General features: G+C 31.5%; 1 protein-coding gene across 3 annotated transcripts in view; it reads right to left on the bottom strand.

Annotated features, from left to right (window-relative positions):
* Positions 1-13,928, bottom strand: part of LOC145293832 (uncharacterized) — a 53,918-nt gene extending 39,990 nt beyond the window's left edge. Inside the window, exon 1 of one of the 3 annotated variants that reach the window (XM_080140488.1) lies at positions 13,664-13,928. The gene's annotated coding sequence lies outside the window, so the exon portion shown is untranslated. Of the gene's footprint in view, positions 1-13,659 lie in introns of all 3 variants that reach the window. The other 2 variants (XM_080140487.1, XM_080140489.1) reach the window with 2 other exon arrangements.
* Between the last annotated feature and the right edge of the window lie 979 nt (positions 13,929-14,907).

Genomic DNA, 14,907 nt, shown 5'->3' with positions numbered 1-14,907 from the left:
TTGTATTTTTTCTTTTTGTTGCAACTTTGACTTACACCTGACACTAGAAATGTTAAAATTGGAGTTATCAAACTTTTTTTTTTTTACATAGGCATAACCTCTTATCAAGGCCCAGAGACCACTCGAGGATAAGGGTTAAGAGTGTACAGTAGTCAATTGGACAATATAGTAATCATTAGTAATGGAAATTCGGTAAATTTGTTAGCAGGTGGAATTGCTCATCAAGAACTTGTTTACGTTGGACTTGAAAACAACCATATTGTAGTCAGATGGAAAGCAGGAAAACGGAAGACAATTCCACAGGCGCGCATTTCTAAGAAAGAAACTTTGTTCATGGAATCTCCGTTTAGGTTTAGGCACAGATAAAGAGTGGGGGGAATTATTGATAGTGTTTTCAGATAGACGAGTATTTCTTGTAAAAGTTTGGCAAGGGGGGACCATAGATTGAAGCTCAGTCGAACACTTTCCATGAAAATAACGATAAAGCAGAGATAAACTTGATGGCCTTCTTTTATTTATACAGGGTGAGTCACGGGAAACGGATGTTTTTTGAACATTCTTTGCTCTACTTAAGTAAGGGATAGGGAGTAAGGAAGGTAGTCTTTAAAACTGCTTAAGATGCCTTTTAGTTTGTATTCACAGAGTTGTGTTTGTTGTAAAAACATCTATTTCCCGTTACTCACCCTGTATGTCCCTTGACATCCGGCCAACAGTAATATGTATTTATCCTACGTTGTGGGAAGTACTAAGTGAACTAACATCTAGATCTAAGTGGAACTTCCATGAGCAGAGTTTCTTTCCCAAAACTGTCCGTCTGTGCAATTCCCAACCAACAACAACATGGTCATTTTCAGGCCCAATGTTAACAAATTCTTGTTGAGCCGTCTTCTTAAGTAATCAATTTCAGCCCAGACCCAACCACAATCTGTAATCCTCAACATGTTTGTCTCACCATCCACCTATCACAAACCATTAATCTTTGTCCCCAAATGGCCCTTCAGCCTTGATGAGCGGTGATTCATTAATAAAGAAAAAAAAAAAAAGAATCCTTATTCAATCTGCTCAAAATCCATTGCATGATTTTATTCTAGAAAATGTTTAAAATTTAAGGCATAAGCTAAAGGGGTCTTAAGAATAAGTTTAAATTTAAGGAATTAGTGCCTAATCACTATGAAGCGAATGCAAATCTGTAATATTTGAATTTTCAAATGGGATGTTGTATCCATGTTATGCCCCCCCCCTATAAAATCTTACAAATACTAAAAACAAGCCTATAATTTAGAGATACATAGATATATGTATATATACATACCTAACTTTATATAAATAGAAATGTTGGATTGATGACAAAGTCTGTTTGTTTTTTGAATGCGTTCTTTCCGGCATACTAAAGATGCTTTATATTCCAATCTTCAATCCTATATTAGGTGTAGGGAGTGCATTAATATCAGTGTGTAATAAGCCTCTAAGTAGATTAGTTCTTACATTTTTGCTTGTATTAGGTTGACAAAAAAGTTTTTGTGGAATTTTAAATTTTGATTTCAAATGATGTATTTTCAAATTTCAAATAAGTTTTTGTTATAATACCTTTACTTTATATATCATTTTAAAGCGCGTCATGAAAACAACAACTAGAAGATGAGGATAATAGTCCACAAATAAATAAATAATCCATTATCCATTTTGCAAGTTTTAATGTGTTAGTGTGAGACAAATTCAATTCACACAAAACATGTTTCATTTTATTGATTGTGAGCATTAGGATTTTCTCTAAGCCTCAGATTCAACCATACTTTAATAATTAAGATGATAACAAAATATTTATTTTCATCTGTCTCCAGCCCTCTCTCTCTCTCTCTCTCTCTCTCTCTCTCTCTCTCTCTCACACACACACACACACACACACACACACACACACACACACACACACACACACACACACACACACACACAATTGCTATTCAATTTGGACAATCCCCTTTTTATGGAAAGCTGCCCTCCCTCCCCCCAACATCTTGGGGAAACAAAACCAGTAACTGCGGGATTTCTATTTGACCTCATTAAATTCACGCACCTGTCAATTTAGATTTTAATCCTTAATTTCAAACTTTTTCTGTTACTCTCCCTTGCTGGTCGAGCGAGCGATAACATGTGAGGTTTTTTCAAACTTTATTTTTCACCTTCGCCTGAAGGCTTCTGGTTCGATCCTACCTACCAAAACATTTTTTTTCCATCATATTCCTTGTTTTTTTTTGTTATCGTTTTTTTTTTATTTTATCATATTTGTTTTGATCTACCCCCCCCAACACACCCGAGCCCCCCCCCCCCGCTAGTAATAATATATACAAAGTCACTTTTTTCGCCAATATTTTCGAAAGTCATCCCTTCTTTTCGATTGACTAGCCTTAATTTAAATCTCCGTCACTTTCGGTTTGGCAATGGGCACAATAGCAAAGACGTCACTTTTTTTTTTTTTTTTTTTACATTCTTTTTCTCCTTTACGGATTCGAGCCTGCCTGCCTACCCCTTTTTTTTTCTTCTTGCTCAACACACACCTCCAAACACCCGGGCAATGTCGGGCAGGCTTGTTTCTACTAAAACATGGTTTAAGTAAAAATAAGTTGATTGGATATAATGTCGTCTCAGTGGTGAAAACGAATTTAGGAAAACTCGTCCCGGGAAAACTCGTCTCGGGAAAACTCGTCTCGGGAAAACTCGTCTCCGGAAAACTCGTCTCGGGAAAACTCGTCCCCTTTCGCTAATTAGGAAAACTGGTCCCGTATTGAATAAATATCGATTGAAAACACATTTTATGATCGTTCTTGAAGGAGATATTGTTTTTTAAAATAAACTATAGCCCCCCCCTAATGTTTTTTTTAAAATATTTTTACTTGTTTAATGTTTTTTTATTTTTTTTTTTTTATATAAAATCGATTTTCTAAGTGTCCGTTTTCTAAGTTCTTAGTGGTTTAACTTATTTTAAAGCGTTTATTATGTTCATACAAAGTTAATTACAAATTTTTTTTGTTCTTATTTTAACGATGTTTTTTGGAGTCATAAAAACAATAATAAAAAACAAAACCCAAAAATTAAAAAGAGCGATTCGATTCTTCGTTACGCTTTTGGTTTTGTTTTTTAATTATGATAGTTTTTTGTTGTTATGTTTTTGTTTTCTGTCATATCAAATGCACTCATGCGTTATTTAAAATTATGATTTTATCAATTATCAACATTTATTGTCGTCCTGTCAAATTTTGCAAAAATTAACTAATAAATTAAAAGCGAAATATTTTTTTGGCGCGAGAGATGCCATGTGCTAACCTCTCGTTAACTCATTTTTAATTTTTTAAATTTTTACTTCAAAATTCTAAAATCAATCATTAAGAGAGAAAGTAATCACTAAATAAATTTATTCATCAATTTTATTGAAAACTCCGCTATCGTTTATCAAGAATCTTTTTAATTTCATTTTTTGTTGGTTGCTTTTCGAAGGGAGATATAGGTTTTATCCCCCCCCCCCCTCTCTAAATTATATTTTAAAAAATATTAAAATTTATTATTTTCTTTTTAAAACCAAATCTCCCTCAGTAATTTCTTTAATTTTCTATTTTTTAGCGATTATCAAGACCCCCTAAGATGTGATATACCGGGCATTATTTCTCGTTCTCCCGTAACACTCGACATGTTTTTTGTTTGTTTTCTGTTTTTTTTTCTTTACCAAATAAACGATTCCAAATAAATTAAATAAACAACATAGTCGGCGAGGTAGAAAAATCGATTTTACCCTTTTATAAACAACAGTATATAAGTAAATTCTTTTTATATTAATATAAAAAAAATATGCGGTCTCGTTTATGAACATAATAAACGCTTTTATTAAAAACACAAAAAAAACATTAAACAAGTAAAAGTATTTAAAAAAAAATATTATGGGGGGGTATAGTTTATTTTAAAAAACAATATCTCCTTCAAGAACGATCATAAAATGTGTTTTCAATCGATATTTATTCAATACGGGACCAGTTTTCCTACCTAGCGAAAGGGGACGAGTTTTCCCGAGACGAGTTTTCCGGAGACGAGTTTTCCCGAGACGAGTTTTCCCGAGACGAGTTTTCCCGGAACGAGTTTTCCGGGCACCGGTGAAAACACTTTAAATCAGGGGTGGGCAAACTACGACCCGCCAAAGGAATTCATACTGCCCTCCAAGTACTGAATATTGAATGGCCGTATGGACTGTCGGACACAAGTACGGGTAGATCATTACAAAAATGAAAATTTCGAGATGAAAAAGTATCCTCGTTAACAATTGAACTATATTTCTGAAGAAAGAAAAACAAAGAAAGTAAAAGAAAACGAAGAAACCTTACGAATTAGCATTGAAAAATTACTGTTTTATGGGAACTGCTAAGTTTCACACTTGGTTCCCAGCTAGACTGCAAGGCATATAGCTTTATCGGATCCTTTTTGATTTGCCGCACCCGAAACCTTTGCCTGGCTGAAAACAGGCAATAAATTATTTTAATATTCTAAAAATATTCTGGTGACTATAAAATCGGGCGCCTGTGGTTTGAGGTACCGTCGGCCCGACCGACCAGTCAAGTCTTAGCTAATTCTCTCTCCCATCCCCGTCACTCCCAAAAGACACTAAACTTTTCATATGATATTTAGAATTTCCAAAGAAAGGACATCTTATAAATTCATTGCCAAGCATTTGAGTAAGTTAAAATATTGACTAATTATTTTGTTTACATCTGTAATTTATGCTAATTTGTTGCAAAGATTAAAAAAATTTAAATTCGCATTATGTAATTTCGTAAGTAAAATTGGTACTTGTACAGTTTATTCAAGACATTAAAAAATGAAAATATCGAAAAAAGTTTAAATTGTACGTATTCGTTATGGAACGAAGTTCTCCAAAAAGAAATTTCACTTAATTTCATCAAGTAATTTTTTTTTTAACACGTTTTTATGAGAGCGGGTTGAAGGCAGCCATCTTGGATTAAAAGAAAATTTGTTTGAATTTTAGAAATGCCAAAGGGAGATAACTCCAGTTAAAGCGCTAACACCCCTTCCCATCTTTAATACTAGCTTTTCATCCTAAAAATTAAACATTTTGCTCGGTATCATAATAAATTGTTTGTTCGCTGTAAAAAAAAAACTACTTGATGAAATTAAGTGAAATTTTGGGTTTGTATTACTGTACACATAGATTCGAAAAAGTTGTAAAAAAACAAATATATAACAAATAAATGTTATCAAAGGCAAGATAAGTTACTTTTCTACCAAACTGGATATATTTTTCGTGTTTTTATTCAATGTAACATGCTTATTCAGCTCGAAAAACATGCAGTGTTTACCGATGTATTGGAAAATTCAAAATGGCGCCCGACTGTCTCTTTAACACGGTAAGTTTGGGAAAAGATGTTATAAATAATAAACTAGACGAAATACTATTAAAAAACAACCGAATATATGTCAACTTATGTCACGGTAACATATATTGAGCAAATTTCTAACAGTATTTTGTCTAGTTTATTATTTATAATACCTTTTCCCAAACTTACCCTCTCCGAGAGAGAGTCGGCGCCATTTTGAATTTTCCAATATCGGTAAACACTGCATGTTTTTCGAGCTAAATAAACATGTTACACTGAATAAAAACACAAAAAATATATCCAGTTAGGTAGAAAAGTAACTTATCTTGCTTTTGATAACATTTATTTGTCATAAAAACAAATATATAACAAATAAATGTTATCAAAGGCAAGATAAGTTACTTTTCTACCAAACTGGATATATTTTTCGTGTTTTTATTCAATGTAACATGTTTATTCAGCTCGAAAAACATGCAGTGTTTACCGATGTATTGGAAAATTCAAAATGGCGCCCGACTGTCTCTTTAACACGGTAAGTTTGGGAAAAGATGTTATAAATAATAAACTAGACGAAATACTATTAAAAAACAACCGAATATATGTCAACTTATGTCACGGGAACATATATTGAGCGAATTTCTAACAGTATTTTTTCTAGTTTATTATTTATAATACCTTTTCCCAAACTTACCCTCTCCGAGAGAGAGTCGGCCGCCATTTTGAATTTTCCAATATCGGTAAACACTGCATGTTTTTCGAGCTAAATAAACATGTTACACTGAATAAAAACACAAAAAATATATCCAGTTAGGTAGAAAAGTAACTTATCTTGCTTTTGATAACATTTATTTGTCATAAAAACAAATATATAACAAATAAATGTTATCAAAGGCAAGATAAGTTACTTTTCTACCTAACTGGATATATTTTTTGTGTTTTTATTCAGTGTAACATGTTTATTCAGATCGAAAAACATGCAGTGTTTACCGATGTATTGGAAAATTCAAAATGGCGGCCGACTCTCTCTCGGAGAGGGTAAGTTTGGGAAAAGGTATTATAAATAATAAACTAGACAAAATACTGTTAGAAATTCGCTCAATATATGTTACCGTGACATAAGTTGACATATATTCGGTTGTTTTTTTAATAGTATTTTCTCTAGTTTATTATTTATAACATCTTTTCCCAAACTTACCGTGTTAAAGAGAGAGTCGGGCGCCATTTTGAATTTTCCAATACATCGGTAAACACTGCATGTTTTCCGAGCTGAATAAACATGTCACATTGAATAAAAACACGAAAAATATATTCAGTTAGGTAGAAAAGTAACTTATCTTGCCTTTGATAACATTTACTTGTTATATATTTGTTTTTTGACAACTTTTTCGAATCTATGTGTACAGTAATACAAACCCGAAATGTTTATTCTACATTTGTTGGAATTTGTGTGGCGGAGAAGGAAATCGACGCAAATATTTCAGCGTATAATAATATCAGAAAACAATATCAGTTCTAATTATCTTTGTTTGGTTGTTAAAAAATCTGTTTTATACTATTGTCAATTTTAATATCGTTTCAATAATATCATTTCTAATTTTCTTTGTTTGTAAAAAAAAAAGTACTCCACGGAAAACGTGGACCATCCCCTGCGTAAACAGTTTTCATTTAGTGGTTGCTCCCTGAAATGCGCAAAATAGTTTTTCCACTTTCTTCGTATATATCTCATAGGGTGCCCGGAAAACTCGTTCCGGGAAAACTCGTCTCGGGAAAACTCGTCTCGGGAAAACTCGTCTCCGGAAAACTCGTCTCGGGAAAACTCGTCCCCTTTCGCTAGGTAGGAAAACTGGTCCCGTATTGAATAAATATCGATTGAAAACACATTTTATGATCGTTCTTGAAGGAGATATTGTTTTTTAAAATAAACTATACCCCCCCATAATATTTTTTAAAAAATACTTTTACTTGTTTAATGTTTTTTTTGTGTTTTTAATAAAAGCGTTTATTATGTTCATAAACGAGACCGCATATTTTTTTTTATATTAATATAAAAAGAATTTACTTATATACTGTTGTTTATAAAAGGGTAAAATCGATTTTTCTACCTCGCCGACTATGTTGTTTATTTAATTTATTTGGAATCGTTTATTTGGTAAAGAAAAAAAAAAAAAAACAGAAAACAAACAAAAAACATGTCGAGTGTTACGGGAGAACGAGAAATAATGCCCGGTGTATAATAATAATATGATAATCGCTAAAAAATAGAAAATTAAAGAAATTACTGAGGGAGATTTGGTTTTAAAAAGAAAATAATAAATTTTAATATTTTTTAAAATATAATTTAGAGAGGGGGGGATAAAACCTATATCTCCCTTCGAAAAGCAACCAACAAAAAATGAAATTAAAAAGATTCTTGATAAACGATAGCGGAGTTTTCAATAAAATTGATGAATAAATTTATTTAGTGATTACTTTCTCTCTTAATGATTGATTTTAGAATTTTGAAGTAAAAATTTAAAAAATTAAAAATGAGTTAACGAGAGGTTAGCACATGGCATCTCTCGCGCCAAAAAAATATTTCGCTTTTAATTTATTAGTTAATTTTTGCAAAATTTGACAGGACGACAATAAATGTTGATAATTGATAAAATCATAATTTTAAATAACGCATGAGTGCATTTGGTATGACAGAAAACAAAAACATAACAACAAAAAACTATCATAATTAAAAAACAAAACCAAAAGCGTAACGAAGAATCGAATCGCTCTTTTTAATTTTTGGGTTTTGTTTTTTATTATTGTTTTTATGACTCCAAAAAACATCGTTAAAATAAGAACAAAAAAAATTTGTAATTAACTTTGTATGAACATAATAAACGCTTTAAAATAAGTTAAACCACTAAGAACTTAGAAAACGGACACTTAGAAAATCGATTTTATATAAAAAAAAAAAAAAAAACATTGAACAAGTAAAAATATTTAAAAAAAAAACATTGGGGGGGGGCTATAGTTTATTTTAAAAAACAATATCTCCTTCAAGAACGATCATAAAATGTGTTTTCAATCGATATTTATTCAATACGGGACCAGTTTTCCTAATTAGCGAAAGGGGACGAGTTTTCCGGAGACGAGTTTTCCGGAGACGAGTTTTCCCGAGACGAGTTTTCCCGAGACGAGTTTTCCCGGGACGAGTTTTCCTAAATTCATCTCATAGACCTTTTTATTCTTTTTTTTTTTTTTTTTTTTTTAATCATGTGTGTTTTTATTTATTCATAAACCAATGAAAACCTTTTGAGCATGCGCTTTCAGGGAGCAAGTCAAAGAACAGGTCACTTCCCAGACTTGAATCAGTGTTAAGAAGCAACTCGACACCCAATTTCAACAAATTGCAGTCAGTTGCATCATTCTCACTGAGTCATTTTGATCCTCAAGTTGCTGGGCTATTTTGTTTTTCAAATAAATATGTGGTACTGGTCGCGGTAAGAGTTCCCTGCCGAACACCCTCAAAAAACAATGACTTCTCCCCGCGGAGCCGCAAAGGACATGTTTTAGTTGCCATAGTAACAACTTTTTATCGACATTGTTTTACTGTTTATGAATATTGAAATAAAATACATTGCTACACATTTATTAATAATATCTTACTTTTAATCACTTTTATCGACTTTTTAAAACTTTTTTTTTACCCTTTTTAAATGACAACGTTAATGTTTATGAATATTGAAATAAAATACATTACTAAACATTTATTAATATCTTTCTTTTTTTTTACTGTTTATGTGTCAATTTTATCGACTTTTTCTTTTCTTATATTGAAATATTATATATATGAAATATTGAAATTATTCTTATATTGAATATTGAAATAAAAGACATTACTACACATTAATAATATCTTCTTGAATATTAAAATAATTTCCCAACTTTTTTCATTTCTATGTGTTTTTAGTTTTGTGTGTTGAATGAAACTTTTTTTATTTTTCATTACAACAATAGTTATCGACCCCGGTTCTTTGGCTGACAAACGACATCTGTCGGCGGTTCTTGAAATTTACTTACCACAAAATGGTGATAGAATAATAAATTTACTTACGTTTAATCAATGTTATTTTCTTTTTTAAATAGCATTTTCTTTTTAAATGACGACGTTTTTACTGTTTATGAATATTAAAAGAAAAATAATTACTAAACATTTATTAATAAGAAAATGGGTGCTAGTGCAGTGCACTTATGATCCGCGCTATATTTTAAATCGTATTTCTAAGCTTAAAGTTTAATGTTTTTTTCGTGCTGAAATAACGTTATTATTTAAAAAGCCATTCTTAACATGGGGAGGGTGCAAATTCGCCTAAAAAAGTAGAATCTCATTTTACGGAATTAGCTAAGAGTGTTAATTTACAATATGGCACCATTGGCACTTCTGCATGTCAGTAACATGAAGCGAATGCGTGTAATTTAGTTTCAAGAACCGCCGACAGATGTCGTTTGTCAACCAAGGAACCGGGGTCGATAACTATTGTTGTAATGGAAAAAAAAAAAAAGTTTCATTCAACACACAAAACTAAAAACACATAGAAATGAAAAAAGTTGGGAAATTATTTTAATATTCATTTTAAGAAAATGCTATTAAAAAAGAAAAAGTCGATAAAAGTGAGACATAAACAGTAAAACAGTAAAAAAAAAGATATTATTAATAAATGTGTAAAACGTAGTCATTTAAAACAAAAGAAAAAGTCGATAAAAGTGACACAAACAGTAAAAAAAAGAAGATATTATTAATGTGTAGTAATGTCTTTTATTTCAATATTCAATATAAGAATAATTTCAATATTTCATATATATAATATTTCAATATAAGAAAAGAAAAAGTCGATAAAATTGACACATAAACAGTAAAAAAAAAGAAAGATATTAATAAATGTTTAGTAATGTATTTTATTTCAATATTCATAAACATTAACGTTGTCATTTAAAAAGAGTAAAAAAAAGTTTTAAAAAGTCGATAAAAGTGATTAAAAGTAAGATATTATTAATAAATGTGTAGCAATGTATTTTATTTCAATATTCATAAACAGTAAAACAATGTCGATAAAAAGTTGTTACTATGGCAACTAAAACATGTCCTTTGCGGCTGCACGGGGAGAAGTCATTGTTTTTTGAGGGTGTTCGGCAGGGAACTCTTACCGCGACCAGTACCAAATATGTTTCATGTCAAGATACTGCTTTAAAATATCGGTATTTTTTTTTTTTTAGATTAGGTCCACCTCCACACTTTTCTTTTAAATGACACCTTCTCCAGATTTTCGACTATGCTGAATACGAAAATCGCATTGAAATTTTGCAGAAATAATTAGTTATCGAGATATAAAAAGTTGTATTATGCATTGTATTCTTTAGCGGCCACCTTTTTTACGCGCGTGCAGTGTCAGTCATAGATGAGTAGATTTGTTTATAGCACGCATGCGCGTAAAAAGATGGCCGCCAAAGAATACAATGTATAATACAACTTTTTATATCTTGATAAGTACTTATTTCTGCAAAATTTCAATGCGATTTTCGTATTCGGCATAGTCGAAAACCTTCACAAGTCGTCATCTAAAAAAAAATTATGGAGGTGGGCTTAATCTGAAAATTTACCAAAATATCAATACAAATGTTTTCCTCTTTAAATTGTGTTACTTTGTTTTTAAACAAATATGATTCATGTGACGTTTCTTCTTTAATATATAAATTCATCTTTGTCCTTTGAGTTACTTTATATGTGTATCTTTTAAAGATTCTATTCTAAAATATTAATTAATAAAATATATTTTTTATTAATTTAAACAGAGTTACTTAATAATTGCTTTTATTCTTAAAACAAGGTTATTTTGTTTTTCAAATGTGTTTCATATGAAGAAGCTCCTACTTAAAAAATACATATTAATAAAATCGTTTTCTTTTAAAATTTTATTGTATGTTTCAAATAAATGTGTTTTATGGGAATAAAATGCTAATAAATGAAAATTGATTGCATTTTTCCCTTGAAATCCTTTTATTTTGTCTATTTTAAATATCAATTATATTGGAAAATATGCGACACAGTAAAATTTGAATTCGTTTAATGCGGTCCTTGCACGGAAAAGTTTGTCCACCCATATGGAAGCCATGGTGCCCGGAAAACTCGTTCCGGGAAAACTCGTCTCGGGAAAACTCGTCTCCGGAAAACTCGTCTCCGGAAAACTGGTCCCCTTTCGCTAGATAGGAAAACTGGTCCCTGATTGAATAAATATCGATTGAAAACACATTTTATGATCATTCTTGAAGGAGATATTATTTTTTAAAATAGACTATAGCCCCCCCCCCCCCTCCTAATATTTTTTAAAAATATTTTTACTTGTTTAATGTTTTTTTTTTTTTTTTTTTTTTTTTTTTTTTTTAAATAAAATCGATTTTCTAAGTTTCCGTTTTCTACCTAACTGGCTAAGTTCTTAGTGGTTTCACTTATATTAAAGCGTTTATTATGTTCATACAAAGTTAATTACAATTTTTTTTTTGTTCTTATTTTAACGATGTTTTTTGGAGTCATAAAAACAATAATTAAAAACAAAACCAAAAAATTTAAAAATAGGCAGCAGCGATTCGATTTTTCGTTGCTTTTTATTTTGGTTTTTTAATTATGATAGTTTTTTTTGTTGTTATGTTTTTGTTTTCTCTCATACCAAATGCACTCATGCGTTATTTAAAATTATAATTTTATCAATTATCAACATTTATTGTCGTCCTGTCAAATTTTGCAAAAATTAACTAATAAATTAAAAACGAAATATTTTTTTGGCGCGAGGGATGCCATAGATTGTTAGCACATGGCTCATGTGCTAACAATCTCTCGTTAACTAATTTTTAATTTTTTTTAAGGGTTTGTACACATAGATTCGAAAAAGTTGTCAAAAAACAAATATATAACAAATAAAGGTAAATTTATACAAACACCGTGACAGCGAATTAACCCTAACCCTAACCCTAACCCTAAACCCTAACCCTAACCCTAACCCTAAACCCTAACCCTAACCCTAACGCTGTCACGGTGTTTGTATAATAATACCCAAATAAATGTTATCAAAGGCAAGATAAATTACTTTTCTACCAAACTGGATATAATTTTCGTGTTTTCATTCAATTTAACATGTTTATTCAGCTCAAAAAGCATACAGTGTTTACCGATGTATTGGAAAATTCAAAATAGCGCCCGACTGTCTCTTTAACACGGTAAGTTTGGGAAAAGGTGTAATAAATAATAAACTAGAGAAAAAGCTATTAAAAAAACACCGAATATATGTCAAGTTATGTCACGGTAACATATATTGAGCAAATTTCTAACAGTATTTTGTCTAGTTTATTATTTATTACACCTTTTTCCGAACTTACCGTGTTAAAGAGAGAGTCGGCCGCCATTTTGAATTTTCCAATACATCGGTAAACACTGTATGCTTTTCGAGCTCAATAAACATGTTAAATTGAATAAAAACACGAAAATTATATCCAGTTTGGTAGAAAAGTAATCTATCTTGCCTTTGATAACATTTATTTGTTATATATTTGTTTTTTGACAACTTTTTCGAATCTATGTGTACAGTAATACAAACCCCCACTAAGAACTTAACCAGTTAATTAGAAAGCGAACATTTAGAAAATCGATTTTATTTAAAAAAAAACAAAACATTAAACAAGTAAAAAATTTTTTTTTTAATATTATGGGGATTATAGTCTATTTTAAAAAACAATATCTCCTTCAAGAACGATCATAAAATGTGTTTTCAATCGACATTTATTCAATAAGGGACCAGTTTTCCTACCTAGCGAAAGGGGACCAGTTTTCCGGAGACGAGTTTTCCGGAGACGAGTTTTCCGGAGACGAGTTTTCCCGAGACGAGTTTTCCCGGGACGAGTTTTCCTAAATTCGGAAGCCATATATAAGTAGTGGCGGAAGAGGTGATGTCTTGATGATGCTCGGGGCTAACTCCGTCAGGAAGGAGATAGATTTAATATAATTAGATGTCGCCACCCTTCCAATTCGGATGCTCGGAGCCAGCATTGCCACCTTTGCACGCCCCACCCCTGTTCACGATCGATTATAAGACCTTACGTTAAATAATTTTGATGAATGAATTATTTGCTAATGGTGGCCATTGAAAAAATAAAATGATTCTATGGTGATTTATATAAACTTGCAAGAAAATCATTATTAGCATGCAGCGTAATATAAGAAAAGAGTAAAATTAAAGAAAGAAAGAAGAAAAAAACGTACTCACTTGTTGGTTGCCAGGAAATAGACACGTGAACAACCACAGCTTAATTGGAACTGGAACTAAAGTGAACTTTGCAAAATTATAGTTTTTGTTTAGTTATTCTTTGATGTGAAATAAATAAATTTCAAACTTTTGGTCGATTTATTTGAGATTTAATTTCTAGTCTTTACGACCAGAGTGAGTAGTATGATTTTGTTTCTTATTGCAAACCAGTGTCTGCAGGTTAGCGTTGTTCAATGTGTTGCTTAGCAACGATAATCCTTAGAGCAACGTCTATCGCTTACCGCACCTCTTTCTTTCTCTATTTCTCTATCTACGTGCGAACACCTTAAAAAATTTTTGAAGGGAAGGAGATGGGCCGGAGTACAAAAAACCAAAACCAAAAAAAAAAAAAAAAAAAAACTGTTTTAGAATTTATACTGGGAATCAGTTTCGCATATATATTTAATGTAAAATTATCATCCATTAAGCGGATAATGTTTTAAGGGCATATAACTAGAATCTGTTTTTATTTTTTGTATTTTTTGTAAGAGTGTTGGTGGTTGTTATGCTGAAAACTTAGTAATAAAAATAAAATAAAACTCATTTAACTCTACCACTTACCTTAAGTCTGGATGGCAACAGCCCCTCAAATTACAAATAATACCTCCTTTAACACTAACACAAGTTCGAGTGGCAACAAGCTCCCCCTCCCATAAAAATACTCCTCACTTATACTAATCTTAGGTCCGAGTGACAACAGCCTTTCTTTCAAAAGCAAACAGAACAAGAACATGGTTGCATCTAACATTTAACTAAAATGGTTACATGTTCCAATGCTCGAAAAGTGCATGATCATTTTACAGTATATTTATATGCTCATCACTCATTTCCAGGCCATTGTTTTACAAAATAATGTTTTAAGGGCATATGATCATAATTTTTCATCTAAAATAACCTATAAAAGCCAAGTACGTCCAAGGATGGAATACTGTTGCCATATCTGGGCAGGAGCTGCTAAAAACAGCCTATCCTGCCTTGACAGAGTACAAAATAGACTTCGTGGCTTAGTGGGGATGCCCTTTTCTCTACCCTGCAACCTCTCTCCCACAGAAGAGACGTTGCGAGCCTGTCCTTGTTTTATCGTTATTTCCATGGCAGATGCTCGTCTGAACTCCAATCTCTGGTCCCCCCTCGCCAATCTTTCACGAAAAACACCCGTCAAGCTGAATCCACTGTGAAAAATTTCCCCCACTCTATATCTGTGC

This window comes from Euprymna scolopes, chromosome 15 (genome assembly GCF_053919585.1).
Source record: "Euprymna scolopes isolate OS-2025 chromosome 15, ASM5391958v1, whole genome shotgun sequence".
Taxonomy (NCBI): Eukaryota; Metazoa; Mollusca; class Cephalopoda; order Sepiida; family Sepiolidae; genus Euprymna; species Euprymna scolopes.
The sequence above is the reverse complement of the archived record's forward strand: the minus strand, read 5'-3'. Positions and strand labels throughout refer to the sequence as shown.